Source organism: Arachis stenosperma, chromosome 9 (genome assembly GCF_014773155.1).
Source record: "Arachis stenosperma cultivar V10309 chromosome 9, arast.V10309.gnm1.PFL2, whole genome shotgun sequence".
NCBI classification, from domain to species: domain Eukaryota; kingdom Viridiplantae; phylum Streptophyta; class Magnoliopsida; order Fabales; family Fabaceae; genus Arachis; species Arachis stenosperma.
The window spans coordinates 48,095,446-48,115,728 of record NC_080385.1 but is presented as its reverse complement, the minus strand read 5'-3'; the positions used below and the strand labels follow the sequence as shown (position 1 = coordinate 48,115,728).

Below are 20,283 nucleotides of genomic sequence, written 5' to 3'. Positions count from 1 at the left end.
AGCCCACTTGTGCCTCCAAATTTCTGATGGAGGACCTTGTTTCACTCATGAAACTTAAAGTGGCCTTAGACAGATCAGAGACTATGTTTGCTAAGTTAGAGGTGCTCTGCTCAGAATTCTCTATCTGTTGCTAAGAAGATGATGGAAAAGGCTTGCTATTGGTGAGCCTATTTCTTCCACTATTATTAAAGCCTTGTTGAGGCTTTTGTTGATCCTTCCATGAAAATTTGGATGATTTCTCCATGAAGAATAGGTGTTTCCATAAGGTTCACCCATGTAATTTACATCTGCCATTGCAGGGTTCTCAAGATCATAGGCTTCTTCTTCAGAAGATGCCTCTTTAGTACTGTTGGATGCATTTTGCCATCCATTCAGACTTTGAGAAATCATGTTGACTTGTTGAGTCATCATTTTGTTCTGAGCCAATATGGCATTCAGAGCATCAATCTCAAGAACTTCCTTCCTCTGAGGCGTCCCATTATTCACAGAATTCCTCTCAGAAGTGTACATGAATTGGTTATTTGCAACCATGTCAATAAGTTCTTAAGCTTCTGCAGGTGTTTTCTTTAGGTGAATGGATCCACCTGCAGAATGGTCCAGTGACATCTTAGAGAACTCAGATAGACCATAATAGAATATATCCAGAATGGTCCACTCTGAAAGCATATCAGAAGGACACCTTTTGGTCATCTGCTTGTATCTTTCCCAAGCTTCATAGAGGGATTCACCATCTTTCTGTTTGAAGGTCTGAACATCCACTCTAAGCTTGCTCAGCTTTTGAGGAGGAAAGAACTTAGCCAAGAAGGCCGTGACCAGCTTATCCCAGGAGTCCAGGCTATCTTTAGGTTGTGAGTCCAACCATGTTCTAGCTCTGTTTCTTACAGCAAAAGGGAAAAGCATGAGCCTGTAGACTTCAGGATCTACTCCATTAGTCTTAGCAGTCTCACAGATCTGTAAGAACTCAGTTAAAAACTGATAGGGATCTTCTGATGGAAGTCCATGAAACTTGCAGTTCTGTTACATTAGAGCAACTAGTTGAGGTTTCAACTCAAAATTGTTTGCTCCAATGGCAGGGATTGAGATGCTTCTTCCATTAAACTTGGAAGTAGGTGTAGTATAGTCACCAAGCATCCTCCTTGCATTATTGTTGTTGGGTTCGGCTGCCATATCCTTTTCTTGTTCGAAAATTTCAGTAAGGTTGTCTCTGGATTATTGTATTTTAGCTTCTCTCAGTTTCTTCTTAAGAGTCCTTTCAGGTTCAGGATCAGCTTTAACAAGAATGCCTTTTTCCTTGTTCCTGCTCATATGAAAAAGAAGAGAACAGAAAAGGAAGAGAAATCCTCTATGTCACAGTATAGAGATTCCTTTATGTTAGTAGAAGAAGAAAGTAATAGAAGAAGGAAAAGAGTTAAGAATCCAAACACAAAGGGGAAGATAGGTTCGAATTCTTGAGATGAAGAGAAGTGTTAGTAAATAAATAAATAAATAGAAGAAGATGAGAGAGGGAGAAATTCGAAAATAAATTTTGAAAAAGGGTTAGTGATTTTCGAAAATTAAGAGAAGAAAAACAATTAAAATTAAAATTTGAAATAATTAGTTAATTAAAAGAATTTTGAAAAAGAGGGAGGTAATTTTCGAAAATTAGAGAGAGGAAAGTAGTTAGGTGGTTTTGAAAAAGATAAGAAACAAACAAAAAGTCAATTAGTTAGTTGGAAAAGATTTGAAAATCAATTTTGAAAAGATAAGAAGTTAGAAAAGATATTTTGAAATCACACTTTTGAAAAAGATATGATTTGAAAAAGATATTTTGAAAAAGATTTGATTTTTAAAATTAAAATTGATTACTTGACTAACAAGAAACTAAAAGATATGACTCTAGAATTTAAAGATTGAACCTTTCTTAACAAGAAAGTAACAAACTTCAAATTTTTGAATCAATCACATTACTTGTTAGTAAAGTTTTCGAAATTTTGAAATAAAGATAAGAAAAAGATTTTGAAAATAAATTTTAAAAATTTTTGAAAATAATTAAAAATGAAAAAGATTAGATTTTTGAAAAAGATTTTGAAAAGATAAGATTTTTAAAATTGAAAATTTGACTTGACTTATACGAAATAGCTAAGTTTTAAAAGTTTTTGACTAAGTCAACTCAGATTTTCAAAAATTATGAGCAAAATAAGGAAAAGATATTTTTTATTTTTGAAATTTTAATGATGAGAGAGAAAAACATAAAAATGACTCACAACATGAAAATTATGAATCAAAACACATGATGCATGCAAGAACACTTTGAAGATCAAGATGAACATCAAGACTTATTTTTGAAAAATTTTCAAGAAAAGAAAAACATGCAAGACACCAAACTTAGAAATTTTCAATGCTTAGACACTATGAATGCAAAAATGCATATGAAAAACTACAAAAAATACAAAACAAGAAAATATGAAGATCAAACAAGAAGACTTACCAAGAACAACTTGAAGATCATGAAGAACATCATGCATGAGTTTTCGAAAAATGCAAAAGTTTTTAAAACATGCAATTGACACCAAACTTAAAAATTGACACTAGACTCAAACAAGAAACACAAAATATTTTTGGTTTTTATGATTTTATAAATTTTTTTTGTATTTTTTTTCAAAATTTTATAGGAAAAAGAAAATAAGAAATTCAAAATTTTTAATAAGAATTTCAGAAATCTTTCAATGTTAGCCTAAAGCTCCGATCCAGGGGTTGGACATGGCTTAATAGCCAGCCAGCTTTAGGATATAAATTAGGCATGCAACAGTTGATACTTCATCCAACTCCATATACATGCCTTTTATGCTAACAAGTGGAAGCCTCAATCCAAAAGAATTTGGGCATGGCTTTACAACCAGCCAGGCTTCAACATGTTACCATTAAACTCTAGAATTCATTCTTAAAAATTTAGAATAATTTTCGAAAACAAAGGGAAAATTTTTTTTTTGAAAAAATATTTTTGAAAACTTTTTGAAAAACAAAATAAGAAAATTACCTAATCTAACCAACAAGATGAACCGTTAGTTGTCCAAACTCGAAGAATCCCCGGCAACGGCGCCAAAAACTTGGTGTACGAAATTGTGATCATCAACAATGGCGCCAATAGACTTGGTGCTCTCAAACGTGAATCATACTTTGTCACAATTCCGCACAACTAACCAGCAAGTGCACTGGGTCGTCCAAGTAATAAACCTTACGCGAGTAAGGGTCGATCCCACGGAGATTGTTGGTATGAAGCAAGCTATGGTCATCTTGTAAATCTCAGTTAGGCAGATTCAAATGGTTTATAATGGTTTTCGAAAATAATAATAAATAAAGCATAAAATAAGATAGAGATACTTATGTAAATCATTGGTAGGAATTTCAAATAAGTGTATGGAGATCCTGTGTTCCTTCTGGATTTCTGCTTTCCTGCTGCTTTCATCCAAATCTTCTTACTCCTTTCCATGGCAAGCTGTATGTAGGGCATCACCGTTGTCAATGGCTACATCCCATCCTCTCAGTAAAAATGGTCCAAATGCTCTTGTCACTGCACGGCTAATCATCTGTCGGTTCTTGATCATGTCGGAATAGAATCCATTGATCCTTTTGCATTTGTCATCACGCCCAACAATCGCGAGTTTGAAGCTCGTCACAGTCATTCAATCCCTGAATCCTACTCGGAATACCATAGACAAGGTTTAGACTTTCCGGATTCTCAAGAATGGCCGCCAAAGGGTTCTAGCTTATACCACGAAGATTCTGATTAAGGAATCCAAGAGACATTCGCTCGTTCTAAGGTAGAACGAAAGTGGTTGTCAGTCACGTGTTCATAGGTGAAAATGATGATGAGTGTCACGGATCATCACATCCATCATGTTGAAGTGCAACAAATATCCTAGAACAAGAATAAGCTGAATTGAATAGAAAATAGTAATAATTGCATTGAAACTCGAGGTACAGCAGAGCTCCACACCCTTAATCTATGGTGTGTAAAAACTCCACCATTGAAAATACATAAGTGATAAAGCTCCAGGAATCGCCGAATGGCCAGCCCCCAAACGTGATCAAAGGATCATAAGGTAATCCAAAAATAATCCAAAGATGTCTAATACAATAGTAAAATGTCCTATTTATACTAGACTAGTTACTAGGGTTTACAAAAATAAGCCTAAATGCAGAAATCCACTTCAGGGGCCCACTATGGTGTGTGCTTGGGCTAAGCTTGAGCTTTACACGTGCAGAGGCTTCTCTTGGAGTTAAATTCCAAGTTGTAACGTGTTTTTGGCATTTAACTCTGGTTTGTGACGTGTTTCTGGCGTTTTACTCCAGAATGCAGCATGGAACTAGAGTTGAACGCCAGTTTGCGTCGTCTAAACTCGAACAAAGTATAGACCATTATATATTGCTGGAAAGCTCTGGATGTCTACTTTCCAACGCCGTTGAGAGCGCACCATTTGGAGTTCTATAGGTACAGAAAATTCATTTTGAGTGCAGGGAGGTCAGAATCCAACGACATCAGCAGTCCTTTTTCAGCCTATATCAGATTTTTGCTCAGGTCCCTCAATTTCAGCCAGAAAATATCTGAAATCATAGAAAAATACACAAAATCATAGTAAAGTCCAGAAATGTGAATTTAGCATACAAACTAATGAAAACATCCCTAAAAGTAGCTAGATCCTACTAAAACTACCTAAAAACAATGCCAAAAAGCGTATAAATTATCCGCTCATCAGTTCCTATCATGAGATTTCTCAATTTTGGCACCAGACACAACAACAACACTCAATTGGCTCGGCCACCTTGGAGTTAGGTGCCAAACCAACCCAAGTTAGGCGCCAACTCAAGCAATTCACACCACTCCTTACTGCCTCCTCGAAGTTAGGTGCTGATTCTTACCAAGTTAGGCGCCAACACTAATGAACCATGTGGTCCCCATTCATTCGTCAAGGCCTGCACGAGATGTTAATTGATTTTTTGATTAAACTTTATTTTATTTAAAAATAGGAAAAGATATTATTTAGTTTTAAGAAATATATTTTACATTAATTAGGATTAAATATAAAAGGAAAAAGAATCAGCCTTTCCGGCTCTTCTCTTCTTTTCTACCTTATTCCACAATTTACAGTTTTTCTGAATCCTAGTTTTCTCTCTAAACCATGAGCAGCTAAACCTCCGCTGTTAAGGTTAGGAGCTCTGTCTATTGTATGGATTGATACTATTATTTTTCTATTTTAATTCATGTACTAATTTCTATTTCAAGAATTATTTTTGTTCTTTATCTTATGAATCTGGATGGAATGGAAGTATGACCCTTGTTCTAAATGAGTTCTTATATAACTTGGAAAAGCTCTTTACTTGAATAACAGCTTGAAAATAATTTCTCCTAAATTTCTAATTATCTGGACTTAACGGGATACGTGACATATAATCCTCTTATATTTGGGTAATTAGGATTTTTATGGCATATAAACTAGAATTGAACTTCACACTCTAATTAGAATTAAGTGACAAAGAAATTGGCGGTTGATAAAGGTTAGAGGAGACTAAAAAGGTCTAAGGAATTAGGGTTTAGTCACATATAGTTTGCCATGAATTGAATCTTGCATAATTAAAATAGTTAGTAAGAGAAGTCAATCTGGAAGATAGATAACTCTGAAGCCTTAACTGTTTTCTCCATATATATTTCACCTCAGTTTATTGCTTGTTTTCTGATTCTCTGAATTATTGTTTGATGCAATTGAACTCTCAACACACTTTTCTCTTTGTCTAACTAATTTATTGCTTAGTCCATTAATCCTCGAGGGATCGACCCTCATTCACTTGAGGTACTACTTGGTACGACCCGATGCACTTGCCGGTTAGTTTGTAGGTTATAAATTCCGCACTAGGTTTTCGGTGCCGTTGCCGAGGATTGAGTATGATTAACAACTATTAGTTGTTTGATTGCTTAGATTAGGCATTTTAGTTTCATTTTATTTAATTTTTGCTTTATAATTTTCGAAAGTACTATTATTTTTCCTTAATTTCTGAAATTAAGTTTGGTGTTACCTAGTTAATTTTATTTTGATTTTCCTGTTTAATTTTCTTGTTAAATTTTGAAATTCCTAGCTTAATTTTAGTCATCATTTTCAAAAAATTTTAGCCTTAATTAGTACATGTTTTATTTTATTCTTTTACACAAGTTACCTCATTGGGAATTCTCTAGACTCTGACTAGAGAATCCCACTTTTCTTGTCTTCTGTCTATTTATAAGCCGGAATAAAGACAAGGAACCTCTTACAGAATTTGATCCTAAACCTGAAAGGACTTTGAGGTAGCGCTCGCAACAAGCTAGACTTTACAAAGCTAGTGAAAATCTGAGTGAAACTCTTGAAAGGGAAGTTGCAGAGTCCATCATGGATCATAATCGTGCTGTGCATGGCAATATGGCAAATCTGAATGAGAATCAACAACCTAGAAGAGTGCCTAGCTCATACACTATTTCCAATGCAGATCTTTATGGAAAAAAGTATTGTGGTGCCTCCTATACCTACAAACAACTTTGAGCTGAAGCCATAGCTGGTCACTCTTGTGCAACAAAATTGTTAGTATCATGGACTCCCTCAGGAAGATACAAATCAGTTTATTTCTAATTTTCTGTAGATTTGTGTTATTGTGAAGACTAATGGAGTGAATTCTGAGGTATACAAACTCATGCTTTTTCCATTTGCTGTGAGGGATAGAGAAAAACTGTGGTTAGATTCTCAACCCAAAGAGAGTCTGGATACCTGGGATAAGGTTGTCACTAGATTTCTGACTAAATTTTTCCCACTACAAAAGCTGACTAAGCTAAGGGTAGAGGTTCATACCTTCAGACAGAAGGATGGTGAGACCCTTTATGAAGCCTATGAGAGATTCAAGCTACTAACCAGTCAATGCCTTCTGGACATGTTTTCTAAATGGACTCAGCTGGATATCTTTTATGTAAAATATCCAAAATGTGTTTAGATAATTCTGCAGGTGGTTCATTGCACATGAAGAAGACACCAGAGGAGACTACTGATCTTATTGAGTTGGTTGCTAACAACCAATATTTATACTCATCTAACAGGAATCCTGTGAACCTGGAACTCCTCAGAAGAAAAGCATTTTGGAAGTAGAAGCTTTTGATGCTCTTCTTACTCAGAACAAAACTTTATCTCAATAGATTAATTTTATTACTCAACAATTGAGTGGGATGCAGGTTTCAGCTGTCAACACTCAGAATGCACGTCAGGAGGCCCCTTATGACATGACTGGTAGCTCTATGCAAGGTGAGAATTATGATTATGCTCAATCTTCTTCTGAACAAGTTAGTTACATGGGTAATGATCCTAAAAATCCCAATAATGATCCATATGCAAAGACCTATAATCAGAGGTGGAGAAATCACCCAAATTTACGGTGGAGAGAGCAACCTCAGAGAGCACAGAATTTTAATAATAATTCTTAGGGCGGTTTTCATCAGAACAATTTCAATAACCACCAGTTTCAGTCATCTCAGCAAGCAACTCCTCAGTCTCAGAAGAACACTGATTTGGAATCACTAATGACAAACTTTATATAGGAAACTGGTGGACGAAATTGTGATTCAACCTTCTTAATATATTATTCTATCTTTTGAGCTTTGGCATGTACCCTTAGGGCACTGTTTATTTTCTTCACAACTCCGTTCAACTAACCAGCAAGTGTACTGGGTCGTCCAAGTAATAACCTTACGTGAGTAAGGGTCGAATCCACAGAGATTGTTGGTATGAAGCAAGCTATGGTCACCTTGTAAATCTCAGTTAGGCAGATTAAAATAGTTTATGGGTTTAAATAAAATAGAAAGAAGTTAATAAAAAGGGATAGAAATACTTATGCAGATTCATTGGTAGGAATTTCAGATAAGTGGAATGGAGATGCTGTAGAGCTTTTGGACGCCTGCTCTCCTATTCCTTCTACTCAATCCTTCTTACTCCTTTCCATGGCAAGCTTTGTATAGGGGTTCACTATCAGCTGTGGCTACTTTCATTCCTCTCGGGGAAATAACCTGTACGGCTGTCACTCGCACAGCTAACCAGTCTGGAGGCATCACCCATGGTTGATAGCTACATCCCATCCTCGCAGTGAAAGCTACGCACGCACTCTGTCACAGCACGGCCAATCACCGGTTGGTTCCCGCTCCTACTGGAATAGAATCCCTCTTTTGCGTTTGTCACTAACGCCCAGCAGGTTAAAGTTTGAAGCACGTCACAGTCATTCATGAACGGAATCCTACTCGGAATACCACAGACAAGGTGAGACTTTCCGGATTCCCAGGATCCTACTCGGAACACCACAGACAAGGTTGGACTTTCCGGATCCAGATAAATGCCGCCATCCATCTAGCTATACCACGAAGATTCTGTTGGGGAATCTAAGAGATACACATTCAAGCTTCTTTGCATGTAGAACGGAAGTGGTTGTCAATCACGCGCGTTCATAAGTGAGAATAATAATGAGGGTTATTAACTCATCACATTCATCATGTTCTTGAGTACGAATGAATATCTTGGAATAAATAAAAGAGGAATTGAATAAAAGAAAATAGAACTTCATTAATCTCTGAGGTACAGCAGAGCTCCACACCCTTAATCTATGGTGTGCAGAAACTCCACCGTTGAAAATACATAAGCAAGAGGTCCAGGCATGGCCGAATGGCCAGCCCCCCTAAACCGTGATCAATGATCTCCTAAGATGAAGAATAAAACAAAACTGAGACCAAAGATGATTGATACATTAGTAAATCATCCTATTTATAATAAACTAGCTCCTAGGGTTTACATGAGTAAGTAATTGATGCATAAATCCACTTCCGGGGCCCACTTGGTGTATGTTTGGGCTGAGCTTGATCAATCCACGTGTAGAGGCATTTCTTGGCGTCAAACTTCAGGTTATGACGTGTTTTGGGCGTTTGACTCCGGATCATGACGTTTTTCTGGCGTTTTACTCCAGACAGCAGCATGTACTTGGCGTTTAACGCCAAGTTACGTCGTCATTCTTCGAATAAAGCATGGACTATTATATATTGCTGGAAAGCCCTGGATGTCTACTTTCCAACGCCGTTGAGAGCGCGCCATTTAGAGTTCTGTAGCTCCAGAAAATCCATTTCGAGTGCAGGGAGGTCAGAATCCAACAGCATCAGCAGTCCTTTTGTCAGCCTTTTTCAGAGTTTTGCTCAAATCCCTCAATTTCAGTCAGAATTTACCTGAAATCACAGAAAAACACACAAACTCATAGTAAAGTCCAGAAATGTGAATTTAACATAAAAACTAAGGAAAACATCCCTAAAAGTAGCTCAAACTTACTAAAAACTATATAAAACAATGCCAAAAAGCGTATAAATTATCCGCTCATCACAACACCAAACTTAAATTGTTGCTTGTCCCCAAGCAACTGAAAATCAAATAGGATAAAAAGAAGAGAATATACTATAAAGTCCAAAATATCAATGAATATTAATTTAATTACATGAGCGGGACTTGTAGCTTTTTGCTTCTGAACAGTTTTGGCATCTCACTTTTTCCTTTGTAGTTTAGAGGTATTGGCGTCTCTGGGGGAACTTAGAATTTGGGATAGTGTTATTGACTTTCTTAGTGAAGCATGTTGATTCTTGAACACAGCTACTTATGAGTCTTGGCTGTGGCCCTAAGCATTTTGTTTTCCAGTATTACCACCGGATACATAAATGCCACAGACACATAACTGGGTGAACCTTTTCAGATTGTGACTCAGCTTTGCTAGAGTCCCCAGTTAGTGGTGTCCAGAGCTCTTAAGCACACTCTTTTGCTTTGGATCACGACTTTAACCACTCAGTCTCAAGTTTTTCACTTGGACCTTCATGACACAAGCACATGGTTAGGGACAGCTTGGTTTAGCCGCTTAGGCCTGGATTTTATTTCCTTGGGCCCTCCTATCCATTGATGCTCAAAGCCTTGGATCCTTTTTACCCTTGCCTTTTGGTTTTAAGGGCTATTGGCTTTTTCTACTGCTCCTTCTCTTTTTTTTTTTTTCACTGCTTTTTCTTGCTTCAAGAATCAAATTCATGGTTTTTCAGATCATCAATAACATTTCTCTTTGTTCATCATTCTTTCAAGAACCAACAATTTTAAACACTCATAAACAACAAGATCAAAAGACATATGCACTGTTCATTCATTCATTCAGAAAACAAAAGCATTTGTCACCACATCAATATAATTAGACTAAATTCAATAATAATTTCGAAAATTATGTACTTCTTGTTCTTTTGAATTAAAACATTTTTCTTTTAAGAGAGGTGAAGGACTAATGGATTTTATTCATAGCTTTAAGGCATGGTTACACACTAATGATCATGAAGTAGAGACACAAAAACATAGATAAACACAATAATTAAAAACCGAAAACAGAAAGAAATAAAGAACAAGGAATGAATCCACCTTTAGTGGCGTCTTCTTCTTGAAGGACCAATGATGTTCTTCAACTCTTCTATGTCCCTTCCTTGCCTTTGTTGCTCCTCCCTCATTGCTCTTTGATCTTCTCTTATTTCTTGAAGAGTGAGGGCGTGTTCATGATGTTCCACCCTTAGTTGTTCCACATTATGGCTCAAATCTTCCAAGGAGGTGCTAAGTTGCTCCCAATAGTTGTGGAGGAAAGTGCATTCCATGAGGCATTTGTTGATGATGAACTTCCTCATGTTCTCCTTGAGGACCGTGAGGTGCTTCCCTTGCTTGCTCCATCCTTTTCTTGGTGATGGGCTTGTCTTCTTCAATTGAGATATCTCCTTCTATATGACTCCAGCTGAGTAACATAGATGGCATATGAGGTGGGGGAAGGTTCCTCATGTCTCCTTGAGGACCGTGAGGTGCTTCCCTTGCTTGCTCCATCCTTTTCTTGGTGATGGGCTTGTCTTCTTCAATTGAGATATCTCCTTCTATGATGACTCCAGCTGAGTAACATAGATGGCATATGAGGTGGGGGAAGGCTAGCCGTGCCATGTATGAAGGCTTGTCAGCTATTTGTAGAGTTCATTAGATATGACTTCATGAACCTCTACTTCCTCTCCAATCATGATGCTATGAATCATGATGGCTCGATCCACAGTAACTTCAGATCGGTTGCTTGTAGGGATGATGGATCTTTGAATGAACTCCAACCATCCTCTAGCTACAGGCTTGAGGTCCAGTCTTCTTAGTTGGACTGGCTTGCCTTTGGAGTCTACTCTCCATTGGGCGCCTTCCACACAAATGTCCATAAGGACTTGGTCCAACCTTTGATTAAAGTTGACCCTCCTTGTGTAAGGGCGTTCATCACCTTGCATCATGGGTAAATGAAACGCCAACCTCACATTTTCCGGACTGAAATCCAAGTATTTCCCCCTAACCATTGTGAGATAATTCTTTGGGCTTGGGTTCATACTTTGGTCATGGTTTCTAGTGATCCATGCATTGGCATAGAACTCTTGAACCATGAGAATTCTGACTTGTTGCATAGGGTTGGCTAAGACTTCCCAACCTCTTCTTTGAATTTCATGTCGGATTTCCGGATACTCATTTTTCTTGAGCTTGAAAGGGACCTCAGGGATCACTTTTTTCTTTGCCACAACATCATGGAAGTGGTCTTGATGGCTTTTGGAGATGAACCTCTCCTTCTCCCATGACTCAGAGAAAGAAGCTTTTGCTTTCCCTTTTCCTTTTCTTGAGGAAATTCCGGTCTTGGGTGCCATTGATGGTGAATGAAGATGAAAAAGCTTAGGCTTTTTACCACACCAAACTTAAAATTTGCTTGTCCCCAAGCAAAAAGAAAAGAAGAGTAGAAGAAGAAGAAGAGATGGTAGAGAGGGAGAAGAGAGGGTTCGGCTATGTGGGAGAAAGTGGGTTTGTGTTGTGTGAAAATGTAAAAGAAAAGAAGGGTATTTATAGGGAGAGGGGGGAAAGGGATTTCGGCCATTTTGGGTGGGAAAGGGTGGGAATTGAATTTGAATTCTATGAAGGTAGGTGGGGTTTATGGGGAAGAGGAGATTGATGTGAATGGTGAATGGGGTAATTGGGAAGAGGAGTTGAGTTGATTGGTGAAGGTTTTTGGGAAGGGTGACATTGGGAATGAGATTTGGATTAGGAAAGTGTGAATAGGATTAAAAGAAAAGGTAGGTGGGGATCCTGTGGGGTCCACATATCCTGAGGTAGGAATCCTGTGGGGTCCACAGATCCTGAGGTGAAAAAGAAATACCATTCCTTCACCCTATAGGCATGTAACATGCCTTCATGCATCATTCTGGCGTTCAAACGCCCATTGATGCTAGTTCTGGGCGTTAAACGCCCATGTTATGCATGTTTCTGGCGTTGAACGCCAGTTTCATGCTTGTTTCTGGCGTTCAGCGCCAGATTTTCCTCTGTGTGCGCATTCTGGCGTTAAACGCCAGGATGTAGCTTGTTTTGGGCGTTCAGCGCCAGAAAGATGCTCTGTTCTGGCGTTGAACGCCAGCCAGATGCTCCTTCTGGGCGCTGAACGCCAGCCCGTGCGTCCTCCAGGGTGAAAAATTTTTTTCTTCTGTTTTTGACTCTGTTTTTAATTTTTTTTTATTTTTTTCGTGACTCCTCATGATCATGTACCTAATAAAACACAAAAATAACAAAGAAACAAAATAAAATAAAATTAGATGAATAAAATTGGGTTGCCTCCCAATAAGCGCTTCTTTAATGTCAATAGCTTGACAGTGGCTCTCATGGAGCCACATGATGATCAGGTCAACTTAAGTGTGGTATTCCCAACACCAAACTTAGAGTTTGGATATGGGGTTTGAACACCAAACTTAGAGTTTAGTTGTGGCCTCACAACACCAAACTTAGAGTTTGACTGTGTGGGCTCTTCTTGACCTTGAACTGAGAGAAGCTCTTCATGCTTACTCTCTTTTGTCACAGAGGGATGGCCATGTGCCTTAAACACAAGGTAGTCCCCATTCAATTGAAGGACTAACTCACCTCTGTTGACATCTATCACAGCTCCTGCTGTGGCTAGGAAAGGTCTTCCTAGGATGATGCATTCATCATCTTCATTCCTAGTGTCTAGGATTATGAAATCAGTAGGGATGTAAAGGCCTTCAACCTTTACTAGCACGTCCTCTACTTTTCCATATGCTTGCCTCACTGACTTATCTGCCAGTTGTAATGAGAACAAGGCAGGTTGTACCTCAATGATTCCCAGCTTCTCCATTACAGAGAGTGGCATAAGATTTATTCCTGATCCAAGATCACATAGAGCTCTTTCAAAGCTCATAGTGCCAATGGTGCAAGGTATTGAGAACTTGCCAGGATCTTGTTTCTTTTGAGGTAGAGTTCTCTGAATCCAAGTATCCAGTTCACTAATGAGCAAGGGATGTTTACTTTCCGAAGTCTCATTACCAAACAGTTTGGCATTCAGCTTCATGATAGCTCCTAAATATAGAGCAGCTTGCTCTCCAATCACATCTTCATCCTCTTCAGAGGATGAATATTCTTCAGAACTCATGAATGGCAGAAGGAGATTTAATGGAATCTCTATGGTCTCTAGATGAGCCTCAGATTCCTCAGGATCCTTAATAGGAAACTCCTTCTTGCTTGAGGAACGTCCCAGGAGGTCTTCCTCACTAGGATTTTCGTCCTCCTCCTCCCTTGTGCATTCAGCCACTTTGATCAAATCAATGGCCTTGCACTCTCCTTTTGGATTCTCTTCTGTATTGCTTGGGAGAATACTGGGAGGAGTTTCAATAACTTTCTTACTCAGCTGGCCTACTTGTGCCTCCAAATTTCTAATGGAGGATCTTGTTTCATTCATGAAACTGAAAGTGGCCTTTGACAGATCAGAGACTATATTGGCTAAATTAGAAGTGTTTTGTTCAGAGTTCTCTGTCTGTTGCTGAGAAGATGATGGATATGGCTTACTATTGTTCAGCCTGTTGCGTCCACCATTGTTAAAACCTTGTTGAGGTTTTTGTTGATCCTTCCAGGAGAAATTAGGATGATTTCTCCATGATGAGTTATAGGTGTTTCCATAAGGTTCACCTAAGTAATTAACCTCTGCTATGGCAGGGTTTTCAGGATCATAAGCTTCTTCAGAAGCTGCCTCTCTAGTACTGTTGGATGCATGTTGCAATCCATTCAGATTTTGAGAGATCATGTTGACCTGTGAGTCAACACTTTGTTCGAGCCAATATGGCATTCAGAGCATCAATTTCAAGAACTCCTTTCTTCTGAGGTACCCCATTGTTCACGGAATTCCTCTCGGAGGTGTACATAAACTGGTTGTTTGCAACCATGTCAATGAGTTCTTGAGCCTCTTCAGGCGTTTTCTTCAGGTGAATAGATCCACCTGCAGAATGGTCCAATGACATTTTCGAAAATTCAGAGAGACCATAATAGAATATATCTAATATGGTCCATTCTGAAAACATGTCAGATGGACATCTCTTGGTCAGCTGCTTGTATCTTTCCCAAGCTTCATAGAGGGATTCACCATCTTTTTGTTTGAAGGTTTGAACATCCACTCTCAGCTTGCTCAGCTTTTGAGGAGGAAAGAATTTATCCAAGAATGCAGTGACAAGCTTATCCCATGAGTCCAGGCTATCCTTGGGTTGTGAATCCAACCATACTCTAGCTCTGTCTCTTACAGCAAAAGGGAAAAGCAAGAGTCTGTAGACTTCAGGATTAACTCCATTTGTCTTTACAGTGTCACAGATCTGCAAGAACTCAGTTAAAAACTGGTAAGGATCTTCAGATGGAAGTCCATAAAACTTGCAGTTTTGTTGCATTAAAGCAACTAGTTGAGGCTTAAGCTCAAAGTTATTGGCTCCAATGGCAGGAATGGAGATGCTTCTTCCATCAAACTTGGACGTTGGCTTTGTAAAGTCCCCAAGCATTCTCCTTGCATTATTATTATTTTCGGCCATCACCTCTTGTTCTAATATTTCTGAAAGGTTGTTTCTGGATTGTTGGAATTTAGCTTCTCTTAATTTTCTCTTCAGAGTCCTTTCAGGTTCTGGATCAATTTCAACAAGAGTGCCTTTATCCTTGTTCCTGCTCATATGAAAGAGAAGAAAACAAGAAAAGAAAAAGGAATCCTCTATGTCACAGTATAGAGATTCCTTTATGTTAGTAGAAAAAGAAAGGGGTAGAAGAATGAAGAAGGATGGATTCGGATTTTTGGATGAAGAGAGGTGAAGAGAAGTGTTAGTAATTAAATAATTAAAAAGAAGAAGAAAAGAGAAAGGGATTTTCGAAAATAATTTTGAAAAAGGGGTTAGTAATTTTCGAAAATTAAAGGTAAATTGTAATTAAAATTAAAATTTGAAACAATTAGTTAATTAAAAAGAATTTTTGAAAAAAGAGAGAGACATTTTCGAAAATAGAAGAGAGAGAAGTAGTTAGGTGGTTTTGAAAAAGATAAGAAACAAACAACAAGTTAGTTAGTTGATTGAAAAAGATTTGAAAATCAAAATTGAAAAAGATAGGAAGATAGTAAGTTAGATAAGATATTTTGAAATCAAATTTTGAAAAAAGATAAAATTTTGAAAAAGATAAGATGAGATAAAAGATAAAAGATATATTTGAAGAAGATATTTTGAAAAAGATTTAATTTTAAAAATGACTTAACTAACAAGAAACTACAAGATAAGATTCTAGAACTTAAAGATTGAACATTTCTTAACAAGAAAGTAACAAACTTCAAATTTTTGAACCAATCACATTAATTGTTAGCATATTTTCGAAATTTTGATATAAAGATAAGGAAAAAGATTGTGAAAATATTTTGAAAAATAATTTTTGAAATTTTCGAAAATAAAAAAAAATTGAAAAAGATATGATTTTTGAAAAAGATTTTGAAAAGATAAGATTTTTAAAATTGAAATTTTGACTTGACTTGTAAGAAACAACTAATTTTGAAAATTTTTGACCAAGTCAATCCCAAAATTTCGAAATTTTGGAGGGAAATAAGGAAAAGATATTTTTGGATTTTTAAATTTTTAAAGAAAAACACAAAAATGACCCAAAACATGAAAATTTTGGATCAAGACACAAGATGCATGCAAGAACACTATGAATGTCAAGATGAACACCAAGAACACTTTGAAGATCATGATGAACATCAAGAACATAATTTTGAAAAATTTTTAATGCAAAGAAAACATGCAAGACACCAAACTTAGAAATCTTTAATGCATGGATTCTAACAAACAAAAAATGCACATGAAAAACAACAAACAACTCAAAACAAGAAATCATCAAGATCAAACAAGAAGACTTGTCAAGAACAACTTGAAGATCATGAAGAACACTATGAATGCATGGAATTTTGAAAAATGCAAGAAATTTTTTTTTTAAAGCATGCAATTGACACCAAACTTAAAAATTGACTCAAGACTCAAACAAGAAACACAAAATATTTTTTTTTTATGATTTTATGAATTTTTTTGATTTTTTATTAATTTTTTCGAAAATAAAGTTTAGAAAAACGAAAAATAAAAGAAAAATTTTGAAAAAGATTTTTGAAAAGAAAATTACCTAATCTGAGCAACAAGATGAACCGTCAGTTGTCCATACTCGAACAATCCCCGGCAACGGCGCCAAAAACTTGGTGGACGAAATTGTGATTCCTCTTTTTTTAGATCTGATTCATTGTAATTTGGATTATAGGAATTGGCACTGAGTAGAGATTATTCCTTTTAGAAATTGGCCTTCCTTCACAACTCCGTTCAACTAACCAGCAAGTGTACTGGGTCGTCCAAGTAATAACCTTACGTGAGTAAGGGTCGAATCCACAGAGATTGTTGGTATGAAGCAAGCTATGGTCACCTTGTAAATCTCAGTTAGGCAGATTAAAATAGTTTATGGGTTTAAATAAAATAGAAAGAAGTTAATAAAAAGGGATAGAAATACTTATGCAGATTCATTGGTAGGAATTTCAGATAAGTGGAATGGAGATGCTGTAGAGCTTTTGGACGCCTGCTCTCCTATTCCTTCTACTCAATCCTTCTTACTCCTTTCCATGGCAAGCTTTGTATAGGGGTTCACTATCAGCTGTGGCTACTTTCATTCCTCTCGGGGAAATAACCTGTACGGCTGTCACTCGCACAGCTAACCAGTCTGGAGGCATCACCCATGGTTGATAGCTACATCCCATCCTCGCAGTGAAAGCTACGCACGCACTCTGTCACAGCACGGCCAATCACCGGTTGGTTCCCGCTCCTACTGGAATAGAATCCCTCTTTTGCGTTTGTCACTAACGCCCAGCAGGTTAAAGTTTGAAGCACGTCACAGTCATTCATGAACGGAATCCTACTCGGAATACCACAGACAAGGTGAGACTTTCCGGATTCCCAGGATCCTACTCGGAACACCACAGACAAGGTTGGACTTTCCGGATCCAGATAAATGCCGCCATCCATCTAGCTTATACCACGAAGATTCTGTTGGGGAATCTAAGAGATACACATTCAAGCTTCTTTGCATGTAGAACGGAAGTGGTTGTCAATCACGCGCGTTCATAAGTGAGAATAATAATGAGGGTTATTAACTCATCACATTCATCATGTTCTTGAGTACGAATGAATATCTTGGAATAAGAATAAAAGAGGAATTGAATAAAAGAAAATAGAACTTCATTAATCTCTGAGGTACAGCAGAGCTCTACACCCTTAATCTATGGTGTGCAGAAACTCCACCGTTGAAAATACATAAGCAAGAGGTCCAGGCATGGCCGAATGGCCAGCCCCCCTAAACCGTGATCAATGATCTCCTAAGATGAAGAATAAAACAAAACTGAGACCAAAGATGATTGATACATTAGTAAATCATCCTATTTATAATAAACTAGCTCCTAGGGTTTACATGAGTAAGTAATTGATGCATAAATCCACTTCCGGGGCCCACTTGGTGTATGTTTGGGCTGAGCTTGATCAATCCACGTGTAGAGGCATTTCTTGGCGTCAAACTTCAGGTTATGACGTGTTTTGGGCGTTTGACTCCGGATCATGACGTTTTTCTGGCGTTTTACTCCAGACAGCAGCATGTACTTGGCGTTTAACGCCAAGTTACGTCGTCATTCTTCGAATAAAGCATGGACTATTATATATTGCTGGAAAGCCCTGGATGTCTACTTTCCAACGCCGTTGAGAGCGCGCCATTTAGAGTTCTGTAGCTCCAGAAAATCCATTTCGAGTGCAGGGAGGTCAGAATCCAACAGCATCAGCAGTCCTTTTGTCAGCCTTTTTCAGAGTTTTGCTCAAATCCCTCAATTTCAGTCAGAATTTACCTGAAATCACAGAAAAACACACAAACTCATAGTAAAGTCCAGAAATGTGAATTTAACATAAAAACTAAGGAAAACATCCCTAAAAGTAGCTCAAACTTACTAAAAACTATATAAAAACAATGCCAAAAAGCGTATAAATTATCCGCTCATCAGAAACCAGAGCATCAATCATGAACTTGGAGATGTAAGTAGGCCAATTGAGCAAGCAGATATCTGAGAGGCTTTCAAGTACATTTCCTGGTGATACAGTGGTGAATCCAAGAGAAGACTGCAAAGTCATTCAATTGAAAAGTGGTAAAGTGACTGGTTCTAAGACTAAGGTCAATGAGGAGCTAGTTGAAAAAGAAGTTCCAGAGGAGAAGAAAGAAGAGGTGGAGCACGTCCCTCCAAGGCGTGCAGATAACCCATTCCCAGTCTCTCTTGACACTCATCCTACATTGCAAAAGGCTTCTAAGTACAAGCCTAAAATGCCATATCCTTAGAGACTTCATAAGGCTTCCAAGGACAAGCAATTTTCTAGATTTTTAGAAGTCTTCAAGAAGCTTCAGATCAACATTCCTTTTGCTGAAGCTCTTGAGAAAATGCATCTCTATGCTAAATTCATGAAAGAACTGTTGACTAACAAGAGGAATTGGAAGGAACATGAGACAGTGCTATTAACTAAGGAATGCAGTGCTATTATTCAACATAACCTTCCTAAGAAGGTGCAGGATCCAAGGAACTTTGTAATTCCTTGCACCATTGGAGATGTCACTATTTAGAGAGCTTTGTGTGATCTTGGAGCTAGCACCAATCTCATGCCACTTTTAATTATGAAAAAGCTCCAAATTTAGGAGGTAAAACCCACTCGTATTTCTCTTCAACTTGCTTATCTTTCTATTAAATTTCCTACGGGGGTTGTTGAGGATTTACTTGTGAAAGTAGGGCCATTTATTTTTTCTGCTAATTTTGTTATATTGGATATGGAAGAGGAAAAAAAGTCCTCAATTATTCTTGGAAGACCCTTTTTAGCTACAAGTAGAGCTCTGATTGATGTGCAAAAGGGTGAATTAACCCTGACGGTCAATAAAGAATAGGTGGTCCTTAATGTATTTGAAGCCCTCAAACACCCTAGTGATTCTGAGGGTTGTATGAGAGTTGATGTTATTGAACCACTTGTTCAAGAGGTACTAGAAACTGAGGTACTTGATGATATTCTAGATCCTATCTCTGAGTATGAATTACTTGAGATTGATGATTCACCACCCCATAAGAACATGGTGAACACACCTAAGGTGGAGGAAGAAGTCCCCAAGCTTGAGCTAAAGCCTTTGCCTCCTTCTTTGAAATATGTGTTCTTTGGTGAAAATGATTCATATCCAGTGATTATTAGCTCTTCCTTGAAACATAGTGAGGAAGAGGCGCTTATTACAGTGCTCAGGAGCCATAAAACAGCTCTTGGGTAGACCATTGGTGATTTAATGGGGATTAGTCCAACCAAGTGTATGCACAAGATCCTTCTTGAAGAAGATGCTAAACCGATTGTGCAACCACAAAGGAGAATCAATCCAACTATGAAAGAGGTAGTCTAAAAAAAAGGTAATGAAACTATGGGAATCCATTATTATATACCTTATTTCTGACAGCCCTTAGGTGAGTCCTGTGCAAGTAGTTCCCAAGAAAGGACGGATGACAGTGATCAAGAATGAAAAAAATGAGCTAATTCCTATACGGACAGTCACAGGATGGAGAATGTGCATAGACTACAGGACGCTCAACACTGCTACAAGGAAGGATCACTTCTCCCTGCCTTTCATTAATCAGATGCTTGAGAGGTTAGCTGGTCATAGTTTTTATTGTTTTCTAGATGGATACTCTGGATGTAACCAAATTATAGTGGACCCTCAAGATCAAGAGAAGACGGCATTTACATGTCCTTTTGGAGTATTTGCTTACAGAAGAATGCCATTTGGACTCCATAATGCACCAGCAACT

The 20,283-nt window shown here is 37.7% G+C and overlaps 2 non-coding genes across 2 annotated transcripts; one reads left to right on the top strand and one right to left on the bottom strand.

Moving 5' to 3' along the window:
- The first annotated feature begins 660 nt into the window (after positions 1-660).
- Positions 661-768, top strand: LOC130952714 (small nucleolar RNA R71). The gene has a single exon (XR_009074892.1). It is a non-coding gene; the product is annotated as a small nucleolar RNA R71 (small nucleolar RNA).
- A 6,060-nt stretch (positions 769-6,828) lies between these two features.
- On the bottom strand, positions 6,829-6,936 carry LOC130952133 (small nucleolar RNA R71). The gene has a single exon (XR_009074314.1). It is a non-coding gene; the product is annotated as a small nucleolar RNA R71 (small nucleolar RNA).
- Positions 6,937-20,283: the final 13,347 nt, after the last annotated feature.